The sequence below is a fragment of the Macaca nemestrina genome, chromosome 3, assembly GCF_043159975.1.
Source record: "Macaca nemestrina isolate mMacNem1 chromosome 3, mMacNem.hap1, whole genome shotgun sequence".
NCBI classification, from domain to species: domain Eukaryota; kingdom Metazoa; phylum Chordata; class Mammalia; order Primates; family Cercopithecidae; genus Macaca; species Macaca nemestrina.
The window spans coordinates 15520385-15546651 of record NC_092127.1 but is presented as its reverse complement, the minus strand read 5'-3'; the positions used below and the strand labels follow the sequence as shown (position 1 = coordinate 15546651).

General features: G+C 36.1%; 2 protein-coding genes across 17 annotated transcripts in view; one reads left to right on the top strand and one right to left on the bottom strand.

Moving 5' to 3' along the window:
• LOC105466648 (F-box protein 8) overlaps positions 1-21111 on the bottom strand; it is a 54190-nt gene extending 33079 nt beyond the window's left edge. Inside the window, exons 1-2 of one of the 2 annotated variants that reach the window (XM_011715720.2) lie at positions 20853-21084; positions 5629-5742 (exon numbers count right to left, since the gene is read on the bottom strand). The gene's annotated coding sequence lies outside the window, so the exon portion shown is untranslated. Of the gene's footprint in view, positions 1-5628; positions 5743-20852 lie in introns of both variants that reach the window. The other variant, XM_011715719.3, reaches the window with a different exon arrangement.
• A 118-nt stretch (positions 21112-21229) lies between these two features.
• LOC105466649 (centrosomal protein 44) overlaps positions 21230-26267 on the top strand; it is a 135552-nt gene continuing 130514 nt past the window's right edge. For 8 of the 15 annotated variants that reach the window (XR_011620796.1, XR_011620799.1, XR_011620786.1 and 5 more), the window contains exon 1: positions 21396-21586. The gene's annotated coding sequence lies outside the window, so the exon portion shown is untranslated. Of the gene's footprint in view, positions 21686-24521; positions 24600-26267 lie in introns of all 15 variants that reach the window. The other 7 variants (XR_011620787.1, XR_011620793.1, XR_011620798.1 and 4 more) reach the window with 7 other exon arrangements.

Sequence of the window (26267 nt, the reverse complement as noted above, 5' to 3'; positions counted from 1 at the left end):
GCCTTACTAGGTTGGGGAAGTTCTCCTGGATGATATCCTGCAGAGTGTTTTCCAAGTTGGTTCCATTTTCCCCGTCACTTTCAGGCACACCAATCAGACGTAGATTTGGTCTTTTCACATAATTCCATATTTCTTGGAGGCTTTGGTCATTTCTTTTTACTCTTTTTTCTCTACACTTCTCTTCTCACTTCATTTCATTCATTTGATCTTCAATCGCTGATATTCTTTCTTCCAGTTGGTCCAGTCGGTTACTGAAGCTTGTGCATTTGTCATGTAGTTCTCGTGTTATGGTTTTCATCTCTGTCAGTTCTTTTAAGGTCTTCTCTGCAATGATTATTCTAGTTATTCATTCATCCATTCTTTTTTCAAGGTTTTTAGTTTCTTTGTGCTGGTTACGTAGTTCCTCCTTTAGCTCTGAGAAGTTTGATTGACTGAAGCCTTCTCTCAACTTGTCAAAGTCATTCTCCGTCCAGCTTTGTTCTGTTGCTGGCGATGAGCTGTGTTCCTTTGGAGGGGGAGATGTGCTCTGATTTTTTGAATTTCCAGCTTTTCTGCACTCCTTTTTCCCCATCTTTGTGGTTTTATCTGCTTTGATCTTTGATGATGGTGACATACTGATGGGGCTTTGGTGTGAGTGTCCTTTCTGTTTGTTAGTTTTCCTTCTAACAGTCAGGACCCTCAGCTGTAGGTCTGTTGGAGATTGCTTGAGGTCCACTCCAGACCCTGTTTGCCTGGTATCAGCAGCGGAGGCTGCAGAAGATAGAATATTGCTGAACAGCGAGTGTTGCTGTCTGATTCTTGCTCTGGAAGCTTCGTCTCAGGGGTGTACCCTGCCATGTGAGGTGTGAGGTGTTGGTCTGCACCTAGTGGGTGATGTCTCCCAGTTAGGCTACTCAGGGGTCACGGACCCACTTGAGCAGGCAGTCTGTCCGTTCTCAGATCTCAACCTCCGTGCTGGGAGATCCACTTCTCTCTTCAAAGCTGTCAGACAGGGGCATTTACCTCTGCCGAGGTTTCTGCTGCTTTTTGTTTAGCTATGCCCTGTCCCCAGAGGAGGAGTCTACAGAGGCAGGCCAGCCTCCTTCAGCTGTGGTGGGCTCCACCCAGTTTGAGCTTCCCAGTGGCTTTGTTCATCTACTTAAGCCCCGGCAATGGTGGGCGCCCCTCCCCCAGCCTCACTGCCACCTTGCAGTTAGATCTCAGACTGCTGTGCTAGCAATGAGGGAGGCTCCGTGGGCATGGGACACTCTGGATCAGGTGTAGGATATAATCTCCTGGTGTGCTGTGTGCTAAGACCCTTGGTAAAGCGCAGCATTAGGGTGGGAGTTACCTGATTTTCCAGGTGTTGTGTGTCTCAATTTCCTTTGGCTAGGAAAAGAAATTCCCTACCCCCTTGCACTTCCCAGGTGAGGCGATGCCTCGCCCTGCTTCAGCTCTCGCTGGTCTGGTCGGGCTGCACCCATGGACCAGTGCCAACTGTCCGACATGCCCCAGTGAGATGAACCAGGTACCTCAGTTGAAAATGCAGAAATCACCCGTCTTCTGTGTTGCTCACGCTGGGAGCTGGAGGCTGGAGCTGTTCCTATTCGGTAAAGAACTCTTAAACCTCAGCAATAAGGAAATAATCCACTTTAAAAAATGAGTGAAAGATCTGAATAGACACCTCATCAAAGAAAATATACAATGGCAAATAAGCATATGAAAAGATGCTCAACATCGTATGTCATGAGGGAATTGAAAATAAAGTAACAATGAGATACTACTACAACTACTACACACCCATTAAAAGAGTATACCCAAAAGAGTGACAATACCAAATGCTGGCAAGGATGTAGGAATGCAAAATGATACAACCACTTTGGAAGACAGGTAGTTTCTTTAAAAATTAAACATACTTTGTAGGATTCAGTATTAGCATTCCTTGGTATTTATCTAAATAAAAGTTTATGTCCACACAAAAACCTACACGTGAATGTTTAAAGCAGTTTTGGTAATTAATTTTCAAAATCTGTAAGCAACTATGATGTACTTCATTATAAGAATGTATAAATAAGCTGTGGTACAATATATCTATACAATTGAAAATTATTTAGCAGTAAAAAGAGAAGAGTTATGAAGCAATGAAAAGACATGGAGGAACCTTAAGTGCCTAATACTAATGTTAACTAAAAAAAGCAAATCTAAAAAAGTTCCTTACTGTATGATTCTAATTACAAGATATTCTGGAAAACACAAAACCATGGAGACAGTAGGAAAGATTAACGTACAAAAAATAGAGAATGTCAACAAACAATTACAAGTTTTATATTTGTTTAATGTTTAAATGTGCCATGTCACATTACAACATAAGTACAACTTAATTTTGACACAAATTGAACATTTTAAGTCTACTAATCATAAAGAAAAGTATTTTATTTTCACCATGGTTATTCCTCTGTTTAACTCAGCAAGAAAATATCTAGAACTTATGTTAATTGCTGAGCTCACCTCGCAGAGCTGTTATTTTAAATAATTAAATTTATTCTTCTCTTTTGTTTTTGTACCACTAAAGGTAAATTATCAAACATGGTAACTGCAGTATCTGAAGTCTCAATATTTAAAGCATTTATTAACAATTTCAGTATTTTCCTACAGAATCTTTCTAGTGGCATATGGTGAAGCAGCTGTTGCTACTCTTAGGCCTGTTGCTAGGGAACAAAGAATCAGGGTGATTTTCCTAGGCTCTGGACTTTAATGGAGATCACTTAAATTAATCACACTGGATAATGTGATTCAGAAAACATCCAGCAGGTAGAAAGAGGTAAAGCCAGCAGCTGGTTCTTTAAAAAACTAATAATTAATAATGGGGAGGTTGGAGGGTTGAGGCTCATGTATACATAGTTCAGACAAAGAAAACTGCAAGATTATACCTTATTTTCTGTATTTCTACTGCTAAACAATACTGAAAATTGTCCCCTTGGGACTTTCATTTCCCTTTAAAGCAGTTCTTGATCCTAGGTAAAAACACAGTAATGATAAAGCACTCTGAGAAAAAGTAATATCATGAGTTTAGCATTTGGAGAAAGAAAAGGGAGTCTATAGTGTTCTGCCCCCATTCACTATCTTCCTTAGCGTAATAGGGATGCGAAACATGGGTGTAACTGTCAGAAAAGCTTTAAAACTCTCAAAATGACATGACATCCATTGTGTAAGTTGTAAAGCAAGTCACGGAGGGAGTACAGTGGTATGGATTTTGAAGTCAGACAGAACTGAGTTTAAATCCTGACTTTATTAGTTATTACTTACAGGACCTTGGGAAAGTTACTTGACTACTCTGAGCTTTGGTTTCTTCATGTACAATGCAAAAAAATAATAATGATAAAAATATCTATAGCTCAAAAAGCTATTGTGTTAAATAAGATAATGTACATAAAGTTCATTTCATGGCTAACAGTCAACTAACAGTCAATATGTTAGATATTACTTTGACAAGCATATTTTCATCAAGTGAAAGTAAGCACTTTCATAAAGCTTACTTAATGATACTTCAACTGTTCTGATGTCCTGCCTGTTGAATAAGCTTATTTGTTCATGTTGCTACTTGTACAGCTTTGTAGGGCCTCTACATGCAATTCGCCTCCTTTAGTTATTTCATATTTTGACCATGTTTTTATTTTTATCTTCTTGTAAATGTAATTCTTTTATATCAATGACCCAGCAACAACAACAAAAAACTCTAGAAAACAAAAAAGGCTGTGTTGTCTTTCACAAAAAATTGTAAAACTCAGCATGCCTGAGGATGGTGTCAATAGCAGTATCATGAAATAGGTCTTTGTGTTATTGTTAATAATCGGTCAAGATGTGGCTAGGTGTGGTGACTCATGCCTGCAATCCCAGCACTTTGAGAAGCTGAGGCAGGAGGACTGCTTGAGACCAAGAGTTCAAGACCAGACAGGGCAACATAGACCCCGTTTTCACAAAATACAAAAAAAGTTAGCTAGGTGTGATGGTGTATACCTGTAGTCCTATCCACTCAGGAGTCTGAGGCAGGAAGATCACTTGAGCTCAGGAGTTTGAGGTTATAGTGAGCTATGATCACACCACTGCACTACAACCTGAGTGACAGAGTGAGAAATTGTCTCTAAAAAAAAAGTAAAATTAAAAATTAAAAGAAAATAAGCTGTCAACACTGGCTCTAAAAGAGATGTAGAATATGACGCAGTTTCATGCTGGGTTCTTCTATGATTTCAAACTCTTGAAAATAGTGTTTAGACTGAACCAATTAAAACTTAATTTCAAAGTATAAAGTCTTCAGATTTGTCTTAAAAGTTTTAATAATATATTGTTATAACGATTTTAAAACTGAAACATAATATTATAAAAGATATAGTACTGTCCTGTCGCTTGCAGAAATTGTTAGGTAAAAAAGACAGCTGCAATGTGGAATCACTGAATACGCAAAAAGTTTCAAATTGAAAAAAAATTCAATACAAAAGAAGTGTTTGTATTTGAAATCACTAGTTTTGGTGTAAATATGGATTCTGTGATGAAACTACAGCTTTATTTGTTCACTCAAAATAGGTGGAGAAAATACATATTTATTTCTTAGAAAAAATATTTACTCTTCTAAGAACATAATTAATCTATGTTAGTCTATCTCATATAGAAATAAAAGAAATACGGTGCTTCTTGTTATTCATGGCAATTACATTCTTTAAAGTTTCTGCAAACACTGAATTAGCAATACTGAACCATTGTTTCTAGGGAATTATAGGGTTAGGTTACTGTAAGCCTCTGTTCACAATATCTTCATTAACTGATCAATACATAGCCTTATTTTATGTGTGTTTCTGCTGAAAGACATTTAATATATATTGCTAATTCATTAATTGTGAACTCATGGCCAATAGCACTATAACTCAGGCTTGAATGAGGCTTATCTAACATGTATTTTCTCCATAAGGCACAACACTTAGGAAAACTAGACAACACTTCTGCACTAGGCTTGGGGGCCGTTTTTTTTCGTTTGTTTGTTTTTTGTTTTTTGTTTTTGGAGATGGAGTCTCACTCTGTGGCCCAGGCTGGAGTGCAGTGGCGTACTGCAAGCTCCGCCTCCCAGGTTCACGCCATTCTCCTGCCTCAGCCTCCGGAGTAGCTGGGACTACAGGCGCCAGCTACCATGCCCGGCTAATTTTTTTTTTTTGGATTTTTAGTAGAGACGATGTTTCACCATGTTAGCCAGGATAGTCTCGATCTCCTGACCTCATGATACGCCCGCCCTGGCCTCCCAAAGTGCTGGGATTACAGGTGTGAGCCACCTCGCCCGGCCAGGGGCCATTTTAACCACTAAAACCACTAAGAAAAAGCATGTGGGAAATGTGGCATTAAATAAGCCACGAAACGGACACTTGTTTATAATGAGATCTAAGATAAGGCGGCAGAGCCTTGCCTTCAACTTCAGCTGCGAAAGTGCACCTTGAACACCACATTTTTTTCAGCTCTTGTGCATGTTTGCTAAAGGCTGCAGAAGCAACAGGAGTACTCCTTTGAGAGAGACGAATACATTTTAGTGAATAGGTAAATTCACCAATACAAAATTATAAATAATGAAGATCAACTGTAATTAATACAATTCAAGGTGTCCCATACCTTTTCTTCCAAATTTGAATTTATTTTGTTCAAAGCTTCTTTATCATGTTGAGAGGATCTATAAAAATCTTTCTAAGGAGCTTCAAAATAAAACCAAACATATTTTTTCTTGGTCTACAAACAAAGAAACATGACTTCATTATTTATCATCTGACAGAAGTAACCAAAAATTTCATAATTACTTAATCACAGAAGAGAAATCATGCAACAAAAAAAATTCTCCATAAGATTTCACAGTTGAAACTCTTCCTTTCCGAGGAGACAAAAACAAACAAACAAAAAAAAATGGGGGAAAAACCCCAACGCAATCCCAACTCTACATTTTCTCATTATTTTTCAGAATGCTAATAAAACGCGGCCAGGAGTGGTGGCTCACGTCTGTAATCTCAGCACTTCGGGAGGCCGAGGCGGGCAGATCACTTGAGGTCAGGAGTTCCAGACTGGCCTGTCCAACATGGCAAACCCCATCTCCACTAAAAATACACAAATTAGCCTGGCATTGTGGCGCATGCCTGTAATCCCAGCTACTGGGAAGACTGAGGCAGGAGAATCACTTGAACCCGGGAGGCAGAGGTTGCAGTGAGCTGAGAATGTGGCACTCCAGCCTGGGCAACAGAGTGAGACTCTTGTCTCAGAAAAAAAAAGAATAGTAATAAAATGAATACTTACTACTGAAGATTTAGATACTATTTAGTAAACGTAAATTGATAATTTCCAGCGAATGATTAGCACAAAATAAAATAAATCAGAACTCCTTTATAAATTGGATGAAGCATCAAATGACGCAACGGCCAAATAGGCAAACGAACATGATCCCAGAATTTCTACTCCCTGAAATTATGCAAATATGACTATCAATTAATTATAATCATTTTAATACAGCAGTCAATTAACGCTCCTTGTGTCTCAGAGCTATTATATACTGTTTCGGTTTAAGGATAAAATATTCATGTCCAATTCTGTACTGCCTGCAAATACACTCAGGGAACATGGTAGTGAACAGGAAACTTAGAAGCCTGACACAAATGGGTACTGAATGACTACTGAATGTAGACTGGCAACCAAACTGTGCGACCTTGAACACTCAGTGGTACTGTGTATAAACGTGTCACATGAGCGAAGACAGAGCTATTTTATTAAATTAATCTCGTGTATAAAAATTTCATACTTTGGTTTATTATCATAGCTTACATTTCAAACTTAATCTTCTGTTCCTAAAGTCCTATGCTGCTATGGCACAGTAGCTGGGAAGACATAAATGGAAAGTAACATGATTTTAGGAAGAGTCCAGCATTATTAAAAAATAATGCCTTTGAGAGGTATTTATCTAGAAGACTGCATAAAGTTTCCTACTTTTATAGAGCAAGCAGCCACTGTCACCCCTATATGATCTGTTGTACTCCCACCTGATAAAATTTCAGTAAAGTTATATCTAGGATTACTAAACATATATGGTGTTTTTCTTTCTACGAAAGCTCTTTTGGTATTACATAGCTTACATTTAATATGCTAAACTTCAAAATCATTTTTATTCATGCTCATGTCTTAGGAATAGTGGTTTTTTTTTTTTTTTTTTTTTTTTTTTTTTTGAGATGAAGTCTCGCTCTTGTCCCCCAGGCTGGAGTGCAATGGTGCAATCTCGACTCACTGCAACCTCTGCCTCCTGGGTTCAAGCAATTATCCTGTCTCTGCCTCCTGAGTAGCTGGGATTACAGGTGCCTGCCACCACGCCTGGCTAATTTTTGTATTTTTAGTAGAGATGGGGTTTCACCATGTTGGCCAGGCTGGTCTACGAACTCCTGACCTCAGGTGATCTGCCCGCCTTGGCCTCCGAGGAATAGGTTTTAAACTAATATTGGGATAAGTATAAATGGTAGGGTATCATCTCATTAACATGCTTTGCAATTTGTAAGGTACCATTTGGACAGGAGACAGAAGAAACAATTTTTGGACTCACTTTTGAAATACTCTTTTAAGGAACTTCTTCGGAAAAAACCTCAACCTTGGTTGGATTCTTGTGAGATGGAGCACATATATTTATCACCTCTCTCTCCCATAAAATGACAGAGGAAAAAAAAATGGTAGAAACTACAACTAACAGAAAACGAAAACAGGACAGTCATGAACATGAGATTTCAACATATTTCTGCAACATGAAAAGTAGAAGGAGGAGTGGCTACTAATGAAGCCATGTAGACAAAGATGGAGGACAGTCTGGAATCATATGGAGAGGGAAGCAGAAGCTTATGTACCTTGCAGAAACCTTGAGAGGCTTGGCACTCCAAAACATAGGATACAGAAGAGAGAAATTCAGAGTGAAATGAGCAAAAGAATCAGGATATTAACATCTCTGGGTCATTGTTTCCTTCCCTACACAATACCAATAAATATATACCCCTTGTATGATTTTTATGAGAATTAAATAAAATAATGTGCATATATATAGGTAAAAATGGACCACAACCTCTCCCCTCAACACACATATATCACACAGCTAGAAAGATTGGGTTTGTATCCCAACCCCTTTCCCTCACCCAGGCAAAATGAAGAAGCATTTTTGCTACAGAAATTGAATGACATTAGAGAAAAACTCCCTGCTGCCACCCTCCTTACATTTACAATTGGCCCAGCATAATGGCTGTCAAACCAATCACCTCAAAGCAAGGAACATGGCGCAGAAATCTCTAAGTCACTTTTTATTGCCTCAAAGATCCAATGTTTAAGCATTAAAATATGGCTGAGGCACTTGCATAGCAATTACTTGATTTATTTTTCCTGATTTCATCTGGTAACTCGTCAATAAAAGTTAATTTTAACCTTAATTTAAGTAGATATAATTATAAAATATTATACTCTCTATATTACATGTTTGCGGGATTTACCTACAGGAGGGACTCATCAAAGTTCTGCTATCCATGAATATGGTGAAAAGGTGCATCTTCTTCTCAACTTGTACCTTTCCAGTTTACTTGGGACCCCCTTAGGGGCTACCAAGAAACTCCTAAGGCAGTGTTTCTTAAACTTGAATTATGAGTGTTCAGTGAACTAATAGCAAATCAAAAAAAAAAAAAAAAAAAAGAAAAACAAAAGCAATGGGATAATGTCAAAAGGACATTAGGAGCTAATTTGAAGGTGGCTCCTATTGGCCAAACCTGGAACATCAAAATAAAAATGACAGTAATGAATTAATTGTCCCTTAACATTTGCAGTAGACTGGTTCCAGGATCACCCCCTCATGTCACCTCCCCCAGATACCAAAATCCACGGATGCTCAAGTCCCTTGTATAAAATGGCATAGTATACATCCTCCTGTACACTTTAAATCATCTCTAGGTCACTTATAACATCCAGTAAGATGTAAATGCTACGTAAATAGTTGTTATACTGTATTCTACAATTTGTATTATTATTTATTGTTGTATTGTTACTTTCTATTTTTTCCAAATATTTTCAATTGTGGTCGAATGACACTGTGGATGCAGATCCACAAATACTGAGGAAAAACTGTATAATCCATTACATAAAAAAAGAATCTGTGAGTCTACACTGATGATGATCAATAGAAACATAAAGGAGAAGGAAAGCTCTTTTTTAGAGTAGAATTCTAATTAAAGAAGATAGAATAATGTAGTTAGAAAAATTATCATTGTACCATCAGAGAAAAAATAATTTAGTCAAGAATTGTCAATGGATGCTGCTGAATCTGGAGTTTGACAAACAATGGAATACTTACAGAATCCCAAAGTATCTTCCCACATATCAGTCATTAATTACAAGAAAAAATTAAGAAATAAGACAAAACCTTAACCAAATGATGAAAATTAACATTTACAAATAAGAGGCAAATGCACATCATGTGCCTCTAGATGTGATGCCCTGAGGACACAACATCATTATATAGCATTCCAGCCAAAAATCCATAATCTGAATTAAATAGGGAATATACTCAAAAGGCAGTCTGTAAAATAACAGAATCTTTTCCTTCAAAAATGCCAATGCCGGGCTGGGAATGGTGGTTCATGCCTCTGATCTCAGTGCTTTGGGAGAGCAAGGCCGAGAGAATTGCTTGAGGCCAGCCCAGGCAACATAGCAAGACCATCTCTATAAAAAATTAAAAGATTAGATGAGTGTGGTGGCACATGCCTGTAGTCCTACCTACTTAGGCGGCTGAGGCAAGAGGATCATTTGAGGCCAGGAATTGGAGGTTCCAGTGAACTAAGATTACACTACTGCACTCCAGCCTGAGTGATGGAGTAAAACTCTGTTCCTAAAAAAAAATCAATAATGCCAATGTCATAAAAGTTAAAAAAAAAAAAAAAAAAAAAGAAAAAAGGTGGAAGAACAGTTTTGGATTAAAGGAGGCTACAAAAAATACCACCGAAATGCAGTATGTCAACAGGATTGGAAAAAAATTGCTATGTAGCACATTATTGAGATAAATAAGAAATCAGATATATGGGCTGAAGATTGGATAAAAATATGGTATCATAGTATCAATGTTAAATTTTCTAAACTTGATAACTGTGAAATGGCTATTCAGAAGTATATTCTCGTTCTTTGTAACACACACTGAAGTGTGACGGTGTGACATATGCAACCTACTCCAAAATGGTTCAGCAAAACAGTAACGTCTATGTCTATACAGATGGAACAATAAGGTAATGTGGCAAAATGTTAAACATTTGTAAACCTGGCTAAAAAGTATTCAAGGGTTATTTTTATTCCTCTAACAACCTTTTTTGTAACTACAAATCTCCTAGTTGTGGAATCCAGGTATGTAAATTTGAAAAAGATGTGTGTTTGAGTTTATGTACTCAGTTTAAGAATTATTACCTTAGGGCTCAGTGTAATACAGACTGAATACCATTACTAAAGAGATAAATACTCAGCATCACAGTATAAGAGTAGTAGGAAACCTACTATCAAAGAAAACATCAAAATATTTAGTAGGAATTATTTTTGCCATTTTTGATAAGAATTTTCTATTTTAAAGGGCAGAGACATTCTTTTTTAATTTTTATTCTAACAAAGTAGAATAAAAAATCCCTTTAATTATTTCTTGTGTGTGGAGATTTAAGCCTTAGAATGAATTCTTGGCTCTGTCCCCTCCTTTTGTACATAATATTATGCATATACCTTTATTTGTATAATGTTTAATAATATAAACATTAAACAATACTATTTTGTGCTATAACCCATTAATATGTACTCTGTGCAAAGCACTCTTAAGTCTGTTATATATTATCTCATTTTAGTCCTCACAACAACCAATAGGTAGGTGTTATCATCCTAATTTTACAGCTAAGGAAACAGTGCTCCAGAGAGGTTAAGTAAATTTGCCTGAGAAGTCAAAGCCGGAAAAATGGAAGATTTAGGATTCAAACTCAGGTCTATCTAAGTCTAAAGCTTTTATTCTTAACCCACAAAGCATATTCCCAGAACTGCTGGAGCCCATGGATGACAAAGGCAATTTACCATCTGTTTCTTCATCACTGGTTCTCATCTCTTTTTACCCCTGTCACTGTTTATTACCTCCATCGCTGCTCCCAGCTGCAGCTGCTCTTTCAGGCTGCTGCTGTTCTTGTGGAAAGCACACAGGCTTTGATGTGAAAAAAGATCAGGATCAAATCACAACACGGAATCTGATTAGCCTATAATCTCTGATCCTCATTTTTCTCATTAGTAAAATAATGGATACTAATTCTTATTTCATGGGAGGTGAGGATAACATTTACGCAACTTAACCCATAGTTGGTAGTTCACAATAAAAGGTAGTTTTGTACTCATCCCTCTCACCCTCTTTAAATGATAACTATTATTTTGGTTCCTTCATTTCAAAGTACGTCTGATAATTGTGGATTTAATTACCTGAGTAGTCATAATCCTGGTCCTGAATTTCATTAATTTAGTATCTGTGAAATTTGGAGAGACGCCATTTACATAGCAAGGCCACAGTTGCAGCATGCACTAGTTTCAGTTAACATGGTACCACGCAAAATGATGGCTGTAAGTACTAAAATAAGGAACTGACTCCACACAATAGGTTACATGAATAAACCCAGTATCAAACACAGTGGCTTGGCATATAAAGTGCTCAGAAAATATTTGTTGAATAAACAATTGGTAAACACTGATTTTTTAAAAAAGTGAATTAGATGAACCTTGAACTAAACCTTACACCTTTTACAAAAGTTAACTCAAAATGGACCATAGACTTAAACATAAAACATAAAACTATAAAAATTTTGGAATACATAGAAGGGGTCAGGCATGGTGGCTCACGCCTGTAATCCCAGCACTTTGGGAGGCCAAGGTGGGTGGATCATGAGGTCAGGAGATCGAGATCATCCTGGCTAACATGGTGAAACCCCATCTCTACGAAAAATACAAAAAATTAGGGTGTGGTGGCGCGTGCCTGTAGTCCCAGCTACTCGGGAGGCTGAGGCAGGAGAATGGCGTGAATCTGGGAGGCGGAGCTTGCAGTGAGCCAAGATTGCACCACTGCACTCCAGCCTGGGTGACAGAGCGAGACTGTCTCAAAAAAAAAAAAAAAAAAGAAAGAAAAATACATGAAGGAAATCTTTGGGGTCTAAGGCTAGGCAAAGAATTATCAGACTTATATCAAAAGCATGATTATGAAAGTAAAAATTATCAAATGGAACTCATCAAAATAAAAAATTTTTGCTCTTTGAAAGTCTATATTTGGAAGATGAAAGCCTATAGACAGAGAGAAAATATTTGTAAACCACATATCTGATGGACTGGTATCTAGAATATATAAACAAGTCTCAAAACAACAGTAAACAAAAACCAAACAATCCAATACAAAAATGGGCAAAAGATATGAACACACATTTCAATGAAGAGGATAAACAAATGGCAAACAAGCACATGATAAGATGGTCAACATCAGAGAGGTGGGTGTGGTTATAAAAGCACAGTGTGAGAGATCCCTGTGGTGTTACAACTATGTACTATCTTGACTATGATGCTGGATATGTGAACTTGCACAGAACTTCATACACATACACATATGTATACTGAGTAAAAATAAAACTAGGGGAATATGAATAAGAAGGATTGTATCAATGGCAAAACCTGGTTTTGGTAGTGTATTATTATAGTCCAAAACTATTACCAATCAGAGAAACTAGGTAAAGTGTACAAGGGATCACTCTATATTTCTTGAGACTTCATGTGCATCTACAATTATCTTTAAAAAATCATAGAAGGATGGAAAAAAAACCAAAAGAAGTTTAAAAAAGGACAGGAAACTGTACATTTAAAATAAATGAATTTTATGGTATGTATATGATGCCTTAATAAAGATGTTTTTTAAAAAGGAATTAGAAACTCTAATGAATGCTTTAAAGAGGGTGACCAAGGACATGGGAAGTCTAGCATCATTTCACAAATAATAACTATTTTATATTTTAAGAATCCAACTAATTGTGAAAAATTTACAACCTGTGAATCATCTCTCACTTCAGGTAAATTCAAATACATATAGATCAAAAGAAGATGGAATTAAGGGATACAAATCCTTAATGATACAAATCCTAAATGATGTTTTGACCACTTACATAGGATATATCAACAACAGAGCAAGGTACAATGCAAAAAGGATCGATACTTGTGTAACTCTTAGTCTGATAAAAAAAGACAATGTAAATATAAAATATATTAGTTAGAAAATTGGTATAATTGCTTATTTGAAAACAAAGTAATAAGCTATATGAATTAATTTGGATTGCTACAAATATTATATTTCTAGTATCTGTAGAAAAATGCTTCTACTTATTAAAATACATTAAAATCAGTAAATTTTATTTAGAATCTCCTAAATTCGTGTATGCCCTTGTTTCCATTAAAATAACAACATCAATATTAACAGTAATACTTACGCATTGACCAAATACTTGACAGCCATTTTTTTTTTTTTTTTTTGAATTGGAGTCTTGTTCTGTTGCAGTGGCACAATCTCAGGTCACTGCAACCTCTGCCTCTGGGGTTCAAGCGATTCTCCTGCCTCAGTCTCTCGAGTAGCTGGGACTACAGGCCCGCACCACCATGCCTAGCTAATTTTTGTATTTTTAGTAGAGACGGAGTTTCACTATGTTGGCCAGGCTGGTCTTGAACTCCTGACCATGTGATCCATCCAGCTCGGCCTCCCAAAGTGCTGGGATTACAGGTATGAGCCACCGTGCCTGGCTGACAAAGCCAATTTTTTAAAAATCTAAATGTATTTAGATCTTTCGGATTTTTGTTTTGTTTTGTTTTTTTGAGACGGAGTCTCCCTCTGTCAACAGGCTGGAGTGTAGTGGCGTGTAAATCTTTTGGTTTTTTAAAAATTAATTTGTCTACTTTCAGTTTTATTATGCTAATTTCAGCATAAATAAATAAAACTGAAATCTCTAAAGTGGGCTATATACTATAATGTCTGCTTTACAGTAATGTAGAAGTTTTTTGACACCACTACTGGGGAGGATGAATTTAAAGGTGGAGCTCCAATTACGCTGTAACTTGCTGTATGACCTTAGGTATTTCAAACAAGATTCCGACCTTTTGTTTCCTGTGAAATGGGAGAAATCATTCCTATCTATTTTACAGGGTGACTGTGAGCCTTAACTAAGAAAATGTATATAAAAGCATCTTTTAATTGGTAAAGCAGTACGTAGTTTCTGAAACAGCTATATTGTTCTGACATAATTTTGGATTTTTGTTTTTAAGAAGTAGTTTTAGTCTAAACGAGTCTTACAACAGCAAAAAAGAGCTTCCACTTAAAAGCAGTACAAACTATGGATTAACTACAAATAATTATACAGATTACACATTTATTAAAATTTATAAGAATAATAGTTTTCTATACTTTTTAACTTCTAGAAGATCGCGACCTTTCTAAAAGACATGGTATTTTTGACTATCATGTTTTGTTTCCTTTTTAAAATAGTAGCCTATTTCTAAAAAGACTAAAATACAAATTTTATTAATAGCTGTTGTACCTAATATAAAGTCTATCTGTAAAATATTAAGTAGCTTTAATCAAACTATCTCTATATAACAAGTTAAACACCAAATAAGGTAGTATTTATTAAGAAAAAGGTAACTACTGCTTTTAATAATTTCATGGCACTAAGCACTCAAATGGCACATGCTGTGTAGACGATAAATAATGAAGAATGGTTTATATACTATTTGAGCATATAAAATCTACACAGGAAAAGATGGCAAGAATAGAAAGGAGTCCGGAGGTCTCAAAAAAGCATTCTGCTTTAAGATCTTTTGTTTGAAGCAAACCAATTCCATAAAGCTTTTACTGAGGAAACGGTGTTAAATCATTGGTATGTAACGACTGACATATGAAAGCCTCATTTAAATACACATTATAAATGGTCATTTTTCTTCAGTATTTCTTAGTTATCTAAATACTGGAATTTATAAATAAATGTCCTGTCTCAGATGAAGGTTTAAAGTGTGTACTAAAATAGTTATCTCTAAAACACAAATTCTAAAGATAAGGAAATCCACCTATATGTTTTTAAAAATGTTCAATGCTTTTCAAGTAAAAAGTAGCAACTCTATTTTTGGTTACTTTAGGTTTTAAAAACCTTTAACCGATATCATGTAATATTATTCAATGGCATAGGAACATGGGAGAGTCTATGAGAAAATATGTTCTGAGACATTTTGAATCAAATCAGGAGACTAGCATTTATTTCTTCACTTCCAAAAGAATAGACCACCAAAGAAGTTTAGAACAGAGTGGGTAGAGAAATTTTTTAAAAAAGAAAAAAAACCTGATAACCAATCACATCCCTAAAATTTAAAGGCAACAAATGTAGAGAAATGAAGGAAGGGTAAGTCCACAAGGAGGTCTTTCTAAGGAGAAAAGGGAAATAGCTAAGTACTAAGAGGTCACAAGGTACATTAAACACATAAAAAGCCCCCACTCATTAAATTTAAAGATCTGGTCCTGCAAGAGCAGTTTTTGTTACTAAAAGGCATACCATTTGCAGGGTTTTTTTAATTCAAAAAGATTTACAATATTACTTTGTTTCCTGAAGGTTTTTTTCCTGTTCTTTAATTTTATTCTATAATAAGTGTTACGAAAATGGCAACTAAACAAATGTAAATAATAAGATGTGTTATTTAAATGCAACCAAAAATCTAAGAATTTTAGGCTTATTCAATTTCTTTGGTTTGTTTTTCAAGAAATGTTCCATTGTCCAATTATTTGAAATTTTAAATAAAATAAATGTATCATACTTCTCACTAGCATTATTTTTAATTATATGGTTCTTACTTAATTGCATTACTATTTACTCCACGTGCCTATAATCAGCTGTAGTCATGGTAGCATAGCATATCCTAACCCACCTTCTCAGTATACACACACTCGCCTGCCCACTAACCACAAAGGCCATTGCTATGAGTGCTATGGAATTAAAAAACAAAATAAAAGTCATAATTCTCACTGAGTTGCTTTTATACAAATAAAACAAGGTATTAAATTAAATGAATATTGAAGGCAGCCAGAAATAGGGGGCAGGTGATAAATGGGATGAGAAAACATTTAATAGTGAAAAGAGACATATGGAAAGAAAACATGAATTTGACTCAGTCTCCTTCCTTAGCTAGTAGTGAGCATCAGGCAAGTCACTAAAATTTTGAAGTCTCAGTTTCCTCTCCTGTAAAATAAGGGTTTTGAAACTGGTGTTCCCTAAGATCTTTTTTAGCTATAAAATTCCATGGTTCTGAGAGTAATTAGACAAGAAAAAAAGTAAAAGACATCCAAATTGGAAAGAAAGCAGTAAAATCTTTTATAGTTACCCTAAGGATTCTACCAAAAACTTAGAACTAATAAATATGTTCAGCAAAGTAGAAAGATACAAAGTCAAAATGCAGAAATAAGTTGTACTTCTTTACACTTACAATGAACAATCTGAAAAGCAAATTAAGAAAATAATACCAATTACAATAGCATCAAAAAGAATAAAATACTTAGGAATTAACCAAGTAGGTAAAAGTCTTCTGGACTGAAAGCTACAAAACACTAGTGAAAGAAGTGAAAGAAGACAAATAAACGGAAGCACATCCTGTGATTACAGATTGGAAGATTTATTATTATTAAGATGGTAATACCACCCAAAGTTATCTATAGATTCAATGTAGTTCCTGCCAAAATTCTAATGATGTTTTTTGCATTAATAGAAAAATAAATTTAAAATCCACATGGAATCTCAAGGGACTTCTAATAGTCAAACCAAACTTGAAAAAGAAAAACAAAGCTGGAAGACACACTTTCCGATTTCAAAACTTATTACAAAGCTACAGTAACCAAAACAGTATGGTATTGGCATAAAAACAGACATACAGACCAATGAAATAGAACACAGAATCCAGAAATAAACCATCACATATACGGTCAAAAGATTTTTGACTAGGGTGTCAAGATGATTTAATGGGGGAAAGGACAATCTTTTCAACAAATGGTGCTGAGAAACATATCCACATTTGAAAGAATGAGGTTGGAACCTTACCCAACACTATCTATGAAAATAAACTCAAAATGGATCAAAGACTTAAATGTAAGACATAAAGATATAACACTCTTGGAAATAAAAACAGGGCAAAAGGCTTACAGCACTGAATTTGGCAATGATTTTGAAATGCACAAGTTGGAAATAGACCAACTGAACATCATGAAAACTAAAAATTGTGCATCAAAAGACAGTATTAATAGAGTAAAAAGGCAACTCACCGAATGAGAGAAAATATTTTAAAATCATGTATCTGATAAAATCTAATATCTATAATTTACAGATAACTCATAACTCAACAATAACAAAAACATGATTCAAAAATGGATAAAGGACTTGAAAAGACATTTTTCCAAAGAAAATATACAAACGTCCAATAAGCACAGGAAAATACACTCAACATCACTAATCATTAGCGAAATACAAATCAAAAGTACAATAAGATACCACCTTATATCCATTAAGATAGTTACTATAAAAAAAAAAAATAAGTGTTGGCAAGGATGTGGAGAAATGGGAACCCTTATGTATTGTTAATGTGAATGTAATACGTATGCTACAGCCTCTGCGGAAACAATATGGAGCTTCCTAAAAAAAAAAAATTAAAAACAGAATTACCATGTGATCTAGCAATTCCACTTTCAGGTATATATCCAAAAGAATCGAAAGCAGGGTCTGGAAAAGATATTTGTACACCCATATTCATAGCAGCATTATTCACAACAGCTAAAACATGGAAGCAACCCAGATGTCCATTAATAGATGAATGGATAAGCAAAATGTGGCCGACACATATAAGGGAATGTTATGTAACCTTAAAAAGAAAAGAAATTCTGGCATACCCTACAACAGAGATGAACCTTGAGGACATTATGCCAAGTTAAATAAGCCAGTCAAAAAAAGTCAAATACTGGATATGCCCATATATATAAGGTTTTGGTTCTTTACCACTTTCCAGTAATATGAATACAAACATTTCCGTTTTCCAAAACCAGAAATAAAAGGTAGAATGATGATTGCTAGGGCCTGGGAATGGGGGAGGGGAATTATTGTTTAATAGGTATAGAGTTTCAGTTTTACAAAGAGAGTATGGTGGCACAACATTATCAACGTAATTAATACCATTGAACTGTATACTTCCGCTGGTTAAGATGGTAAATTTTACGTTATGTATATATTACTATAATTTAAAAATTGGAAAAAACAATTATGTGATCCTGTGAAAATAAAATGATGGTGGCACAACATTATCAACGTAATTAACACCATTAAACTGCACACTTAGACTGGTTAAGATGGTAAATTTCATGTTACATATATTTTACTACCATTTAAAAATTGGAAAAAACAATTCTGTGACCCTGTAAAATAAAGTGAGGGGAAAAAACTCTGAAAATAAATAAATAAAAGAAGAGATGATTGTGTGTATGTGTGTGTATTTAACATCTGTCCTTTCCATCTCTTTTTTCCCTATATTCATGACTTCCACAAATCGCTACTCCACATAAGGTCTCTCCATGCATGGCTTACTTGCTAAAATCTGGTTCCTTAATTCAAATAGCTTATGAATCTTATGCAATCTATTCTTGAAAAATACACTAACTGCTGACTACAGAGTTAAACTCCCTAAAGCTATTGCCTAAACTCCAAACCACAAATATTTTTATCTCTATATTGCTGTAAAGTACTCGCCCCAGACTCAGCACAGTGGCTCACACCTGATTCCAGAACCTTGGGAGGCTGTGAAAGGAGGATCGCTTGAGATCAGGACTTCAAGACCAGCCTGTGCAGCACAGTCAGACAAAAATTTTAAAAAATTAACCACACGTGATGGCGTGTGCCTGTGGTCCCAGGTACTCTGAAGGCTGATGTGGGAGGGAGAATTGCTTGAACCTGGAAGGTCAAGGCTGCAGTGAGTCTTGTTCACACCACTGCACTCCATCCTAGGCAACAGAATAAAAATCTGTCTCAAAAAAAGTACTTGCCCCAAATACGATATAAATTTATTCAAGTCAGCCAAAAATGTTTCAGTTTATTAGAGAGCTATGTCAAGAAATTTGTCAGAAAAACAAAACAATGAGAGCAAAACGAAAAAGAAATAGTGAACATAAATGTCCAGAAATAGATGTATTTCATTTAAATTGCTTAAAAAATTATTTAAGTAAAATAATTCAAGAAAAAGAAACACAATTTAAATGCATAATTCTTAGACTTTAGTATTAATGATTTTGATGCATTATCATGGGTCAGTCAATGGAATAGTGTCAGTTTCCAAATTTGAATCAAAATGAGGAAAAAATTAGTGGCACAAGAGCAGTTGGTTAAACAATAAACCACAAAGTTACAAATTCGAATGACTAATTTCAACACTCTGTGATTAAAGATTTGGTAATTCAATGTTTTTATATTGTAAAATGAGGAAAATATCTTTTAACCCAGCAACAGTAAACACACATTCCCCATTAAAGTGGTCATATGTAATAAATTATAATCATTTTGTATTATCTAGAAGTTATAATATTTTGTGGATGGAAGTATTTCAATTGATCCAAGGGCCCCAAGTAATATTAGTTAATTTGCTCTAACTTATTATTAAATGAAGTTACAAATGCACCCTGATTCCTGACGTACAGAAACGGATAATATTTGTTGTTTTAAGCTGGGGTAAATTTGAGGGTAATTTGTTATCCAGCAAGACAACTAATGAAGTACCTCATCAGACATATTGTCAGGTTAACTGGCTAAAGATGAATTTCTGACAAAATATGAAAAAAAATAATAAAACTTATCTATTCTTTTTTCTGAAACCTACTCTATTTCGTATATCATTTTCGTGAAGGGTAGAGTTGAAGAGTGTGTAGAGCTCCTACCTCAGAAATATATTACTTCAAACATTAAAAGAAGGAAAAGGAAAGCTGAAATAGAAAACATAAATTGTCTTCACTTTGCAGTAATAAAAATCATGATATAGTCATTTGGGGATATACACCTAGGACCCTTGAAAATGAATATTTTACTTGTAAAACAAGTAGAATCAATTATTTTATTTGTAAATTCATACAGAACCTAAAAATAAAAGTAAAAAAATTAAATGACCGAGGAATGGGATCAATTTATGTAATTTTGCCAAATAAATATTATTCGTTGAGAACCTACTAAGAGATTAGAACGCAATTGCTGAGACTCAAACAAAAGCTTGTCAAGTTTTATATAACCAAAGTTTGACTACTGCAGCAGCTAGCAATCCATCGTGATCCTAACTATACTTGTATTTGCATTCATTATTACTGGAAAGTAGTAAAGAACCAAAAACTGTGTCTAGGAGCCAAAATAACACTCGACCCGAAAACCAACACTTTGACCTGAAGAAAGTAACCCTTGTCATTTCTCAGGTTTATTTCACAACGACACTGGGTTACTACTTGGAGTCCTAAACCGAACTACACCCCAATGGCCTAGAAACAGAAGGAACACACCCAGTCCCGCCTCTTGACACTGATTCCTCACTTTAATGAGCCACCACCGCTGTCACTCAAGATGCTTTGCACTGTCATTGGTCCCAAACTCTTGCTGGTCGGCCAGTTTCGGCCAACTGGCAAGCACTGGTTGTCTTTATTTTCGAGAAAAGTGAAGGTGAACAGGGAAAGGGCAAGAGATCTGAAATATCTAGGTTGACTCCTGTACCTGAGCGACCTGCGATCTCCACCGCCGCCGCGACGAATCGGCCTCTGGGCGGGGGCTTTTAGCCAAAAAGAAAATGGCTCAGCCGGGAACTGGTGCCCAGGCCATGGAGAAGCCGGTTCAAACTTTACTTGTCCACACCGGTGGAGGTGACCGCAATGAGAATACCAGAAACAGCACTACGACCCTCAGAACTCAGGGCACCTCCAGCTGCAGGAGCCAGAACTGCCGACTGCCCTAGTTTTGACGTTTCCTATTGTTGCCGGAAGTGACGTTAGGCTCCAACTCTTAACGGAGACGCATTTTTATTTCCGTTGTTTACAATTCGCTATAGATTCCTTGTTCCTCACTTCGCAGCACGAGCCCCTCTGACCATCAAGATCAGAAAAACTTCTCAGCTGCAAGTTAGAATTGGACTGGCCATTGAGAAGGCTCTCAGCAGAGTCGCTTTTCACAGGAGTCTTGACGAACGCGGTGTGGAATCTGCAGCGAGGAATCCTGAAGCGCAGAGAAGCCCGCAGCTTTGAAGGTCTTGCCGCGGTGCGTGGCGGGCAGGAACCCACAATTCCAGATACAAACGGTCTGCGCGAGAAGCGTGTCTGGGCGCAGGCGCCTGGCTGTAGCAACTCGTTGCGGGAGGCTGGACTCTGGTGACTGTCAATGGTTGCATACGCTCCCTCCTCCTGTCCCTGTCGTGCTGGGCCTTTGAAACCGGCTTCTTTGCTGGTGGCTGCTGGGTGAGCCCCGAGGAGACGGCAAGGCTGCGCCCTGTATTGGGCAGAGGTCGCCTCTCTCCGCCGCCCTTATAGAGACCCTGGGCGGGGACGAATGACTGGGTCCGCCTTTTCATTCTTTTAAATCAAGTGGCGGGAGGGGAGCCTTGCTTATATACCCAACTACTGTGAGCTTTTAGTCACAACGAAGTGGGAAGTATCCTGGCAGCTCATCCTATCAGAATTAGGTTGTGACTTAGAGTTGGAAAGTTACAGGGTTACTGATTCCTATTGGATCCTCTGCGGTGAGGATACATCCGGCTCCTGACTATAAGGAGGACAAGACAGCAGTTCGTGTTTTCCTTGTTTGCATTTTCCCAGCTTTTCAAATATTTCTCTACCTTTATTGAAGGCTACAGATTTTTCCCTCACTATAATAAGTTAGTCTTGAAATTGTTACTGTCTTTTACTCTGGAATTATGGCGCTTCCCCCCCCCCCAAATTATCTGCAGACCTTTTAATTTTGTATGTGAACACGGCAGTCCCATTGAACTCTTGTCTCTTACTCCTACCCACTCCCACCCAGCGTTCTCAGTGCTTTGTCTTTCTGAGACCTCTCTCCTATCTCTTAGAGAATTATTTCCCTAGTATCTTTTGCAGTTTCATAAACTTTTTTTTTCTCATCTTTTCTGTTTTTGATACGTGTTTTTAGATAATAATCGAGCGTTATGTGCTATGTCACAAACTCTTAGCCATTGACTATTAACAAAGTCAGTGTAGTTGCTACATTCTAAACAAAAATCACTCTGGTCCAGTGACATTCTATTGGGAGGTACTGTTTTAATGACCTCTAACAGCATTGAGATTGAGAGATGTTGAAAATCTTAAACTGCTAGAGTACACCATTTTCACAACCTCTCCCACAAGTTCAGTTGCGCAGATCTGACTCGTAGAAAGAAAAGAGCTTTATTATTGAATCTATGCTGCAAGCTGAGTGGTATCTCTTTTTTTCCTTCCTTTGATCAGTGCTGTAAGTTGAAAATGTTAAATTTTTAAAAGTATTTTTCATTAATGAAAGTAAGGTGTTAAAATGTACATAAGTAATAGATTGTCTTCTTTTAATGTCTTGTTTTTAGGGCGTTTGAATTTTATAATAGACTTAGTAAAATCCTTTAAGAGAATGTAGAGCAATAGCTGTAATTTTATTCTGTAATAATCCCAATTTTAAATCCCTTTATTTTTCTGCCTCCTATCACTTACGTCCTTCACAAGCTCTACTTGTATTACTCTTCAAAATATTTATTCTGCTGGTACTGAAGAGAGACATACTTTGTTGTCAGAAATTTCATTACCAGAGGTAAAAATCATGTAAGAGACACTGAAATGTTTTCCAAGATGTCAGAAAAAGGAAAGGTGAGAAAATATCATAAGGTGTTGCATAAAACAAAATTACTTGCACTGGGAAAATGGAATATTCATCTGGAAGGACTAAAGGAAGTCTGGAAAGACATAGAATTTGCGTTAAAGTTACACGATGTCGTAATGAGAAGAAGGTATCCCTAGAAGAATTGTGTTAAAATAGATGGGTCTGGAACCTGAAAGAAGTTCAGACCTACTATATTGGCCAGTGGCAAAATCCAAGAATACATTTTTTGCAGTTAAGGCCAGAGTAGTCCTCACTTCGTGTTTTTCAGGAAGGTCAAGGCTGATCTTGGGAAATCTCTTTTAGACTTCCATGTGTCCATCCACCCTCAGTCATCCTAAAGGATACTAAAGAGGATTTACCTTCTTGGCCAGTGTTTTGTATAATGTGATTTCAGGATGACTCTCTTTTTCTAGTTATCTCCCATTTGACAGTACCTAAAATTATCTCTGACTAAAAATGTAAATGTTTAGTTGAAGTAATTGATTGGCTGATAAAAGGTGACTAAAATGTGCATGCACAAGTCTATAAAAGTATATTCAATAAGCTCTTCCCTACCATGTTGATAAAGGAGAACTGACTAGAAACAGAAAGGTTCATAAAGAGAGGGAGCAGTTGCTCTACCCTGGGGAAATAGCTATGGAAATGAGTGGCTAGGGGCTTAAAGTAGGAAGCTTACTAAATTTAGGATTTTGTAAATTGCTAGCCTTTTTACCTGTCCTTATTTAAAGATAGAGAAAAGGTATGTAAAGGGATGATTTGTATCCTGGACAGCTGGGGAATGCGAATTGAAGGAAAACACCCAGCTTCACTTGATTTATGAATTGTTCTGTTTTCATTTTATGTAATTACTTCATTTTAAAGGAGCTTCATTTTCAAAGGGTTCATTACTCAAGGTATTGTTATGTATTACTTTTCTTCTATGAAGTGTCCATGGACAGTTGTGGTAGATGTTTTTATGTAACTTATTGAGTTTCACCTTACTGGCTGACTAGACTTTTATAGTTCAGAAGCCTATCTCCTTCTAGCAAAGCTTCTTAATCCTTTATATACCTACTTATGACTCTTCTTTGGGAAAAATCTCCTTTGAAAATCTAATGAAAGCCCCACTCCATGCAAGAAATTTAGTCATTTAGAAATAAATTCCATGCTATTACTTTTGGGGTAGTTTTTTAAAAAAATGAATCATTTTGTTTAAAGTCTCAGTTCGTTCAAATCTTTTGGTTCACGTATATGTTTTTCTGTTGTGTACATTCTTCAGAGTCATGTTCCTGTTTCATAGGCCCTATGTATGTCAGCTTTTACTAGGTATCGTCAATAAGTTTTCCAAAATAATTGTACCAATTTACTCTTTCTGTGAAAGGCGTAGATATTTTGAATTTCTTGCCTTTTTTTCCCCTGTTCACCTTTTCTACTTGGCCAGCCAGCAGTTTGGGACCGATGACTGCAAAACATCTTGAGTGACAATGGTGGTTGCTTATTAAAGTGAAGAATCAGCATCAAGAGTGGGAATGAGTGTATTCCTTCTGTTTCTAGGCCATTGGGATATAGGTCGTTTTGGGACCCCAGGTAGTAACCCAGCTCATTCTGAAATAAAGCTGAGAAATGACAAGAGTGAGTGTTGCTTTTCAGGTAGAGTGCTATTTTGGTCCCTAGGCACAGATTTTGGTTCTTTATTATGATAAGTACGAAGAAGGAAAAGAACTGGGTCTATTAGAGAAAATTAATGGGGGGGATTAATTAGTTTGGGATCTAAGACTTATTTGAGGTTGTGACATTTAAGCAGGATGCCGAGGGGTATTAGCCAGATGGAGAATGGGAGAGGGAAGGAGTTGCTCTGTATCTCTTCAAGCTTGAAGAAATGGCATGTGCAAAGGTTTTGAAGAGCCTGAGATATCACCAAACATCCTTGTCTAGGTCCAGGAAATTTATCCCAGATACCATTTCTGTTATTTGTTGCTTTCCATAATATTTTAAGTTAACTAAATCAAAGGTTAGGTCTGTTTGGTCTAAAATGCTGTATAGTTTGCGATTTACTTGTTGGTATTCTGTCCGGATGACCAGTATGTTATAGACAGTGACGTATCAAAGTCTCCTTCTATATTGTATTGATATCTATTTCTTCCTTCAACTCTATCAATGTTTGCTGTTGGTGTTCTGTCTGGATGACCTGTACATTACAGAGAGTGATGTATCCAATTCTCCTTCTATACTGTATTGATATCTATTTCTTCCTTCAAATTTATCAGTGTTTGCTGTATATTTTAAGGTGCTTTGATGTTGGGTGCATATGTATTTTTAGTTGTTATATCTTTCTTTTGAATTGACCCTTTTATTATTATATAATGCCTTCTTTGTCTCTTTTGACAGTTGTCGACTTAAAGTCTATTTTGTCTAATATAGATATAGATAGCAACCCTGCTCTTTTTCGGTTTTAGTTTGCATGGAGTATCTTTCTCAATCCCTTCACTTTTAGCCTATGTGTGTCCTTAAATGTTAGAGTCTCTTGTAGATAGCGTATAGTTGGGTGTTGTTTTTATTATCCATTTCAGCCATTCCATGTCTTTTGAGAGCCCTTAATTATTAAAAATTTAAAGTAATAATTTTTAATAATTAAGTACTTAGTTGTTTCCATTTTATTCAGTTTTCTATTTGCTTTCTGTTTCTCTTGTCTTCTCTTGTTGGTTGTCTTTGTGATTTGATGATTGTAGTAAAATGCTTTGATTTCTTTTTTCTCTTTTTTGTTGATTTACTACTTTTTATTTTGGTTACCATGGGGTTTGCATCAAATATTATGTAGTTATAGCAGGCTTTTTAAAACTAGTAACAACTTAACTTCATTCACATTCAGAATCTCTACATTCCTCTCCACTCTTCCTCACTAATATATGTAATTGATTTCAGATTTTACTTCTTTCTGTATTGTTTCAATTAACAAATTTCTGTGGTTGTTATAGTTATTCATACTATTTGTGTCTTTTAATTTATATACTAGTGTTCAATGAGATTTATGTGCCACACATTTCAGTACTGCAATGTTCTGTGTTTGTTTTCATGTTTACTTTTAGCAGTGAGATGTATACTTTCATCTGCTTTCATACTGTTGGTTTAGTATCTTTGGTTTACTTGAAGAACTCCTGTTAGCATTTCTTGTTAGAGCATGTCTGAAAGTGACAAACTCCCTGAGTTTTTTAATCTGAGAAAGTTTTTATGTTTTCTTTATTCTTTTTTCTTTTTCTTTCCTTTTTCTTTTTCTTTTTTTTTTTTTTTTTTTTCAGGTCT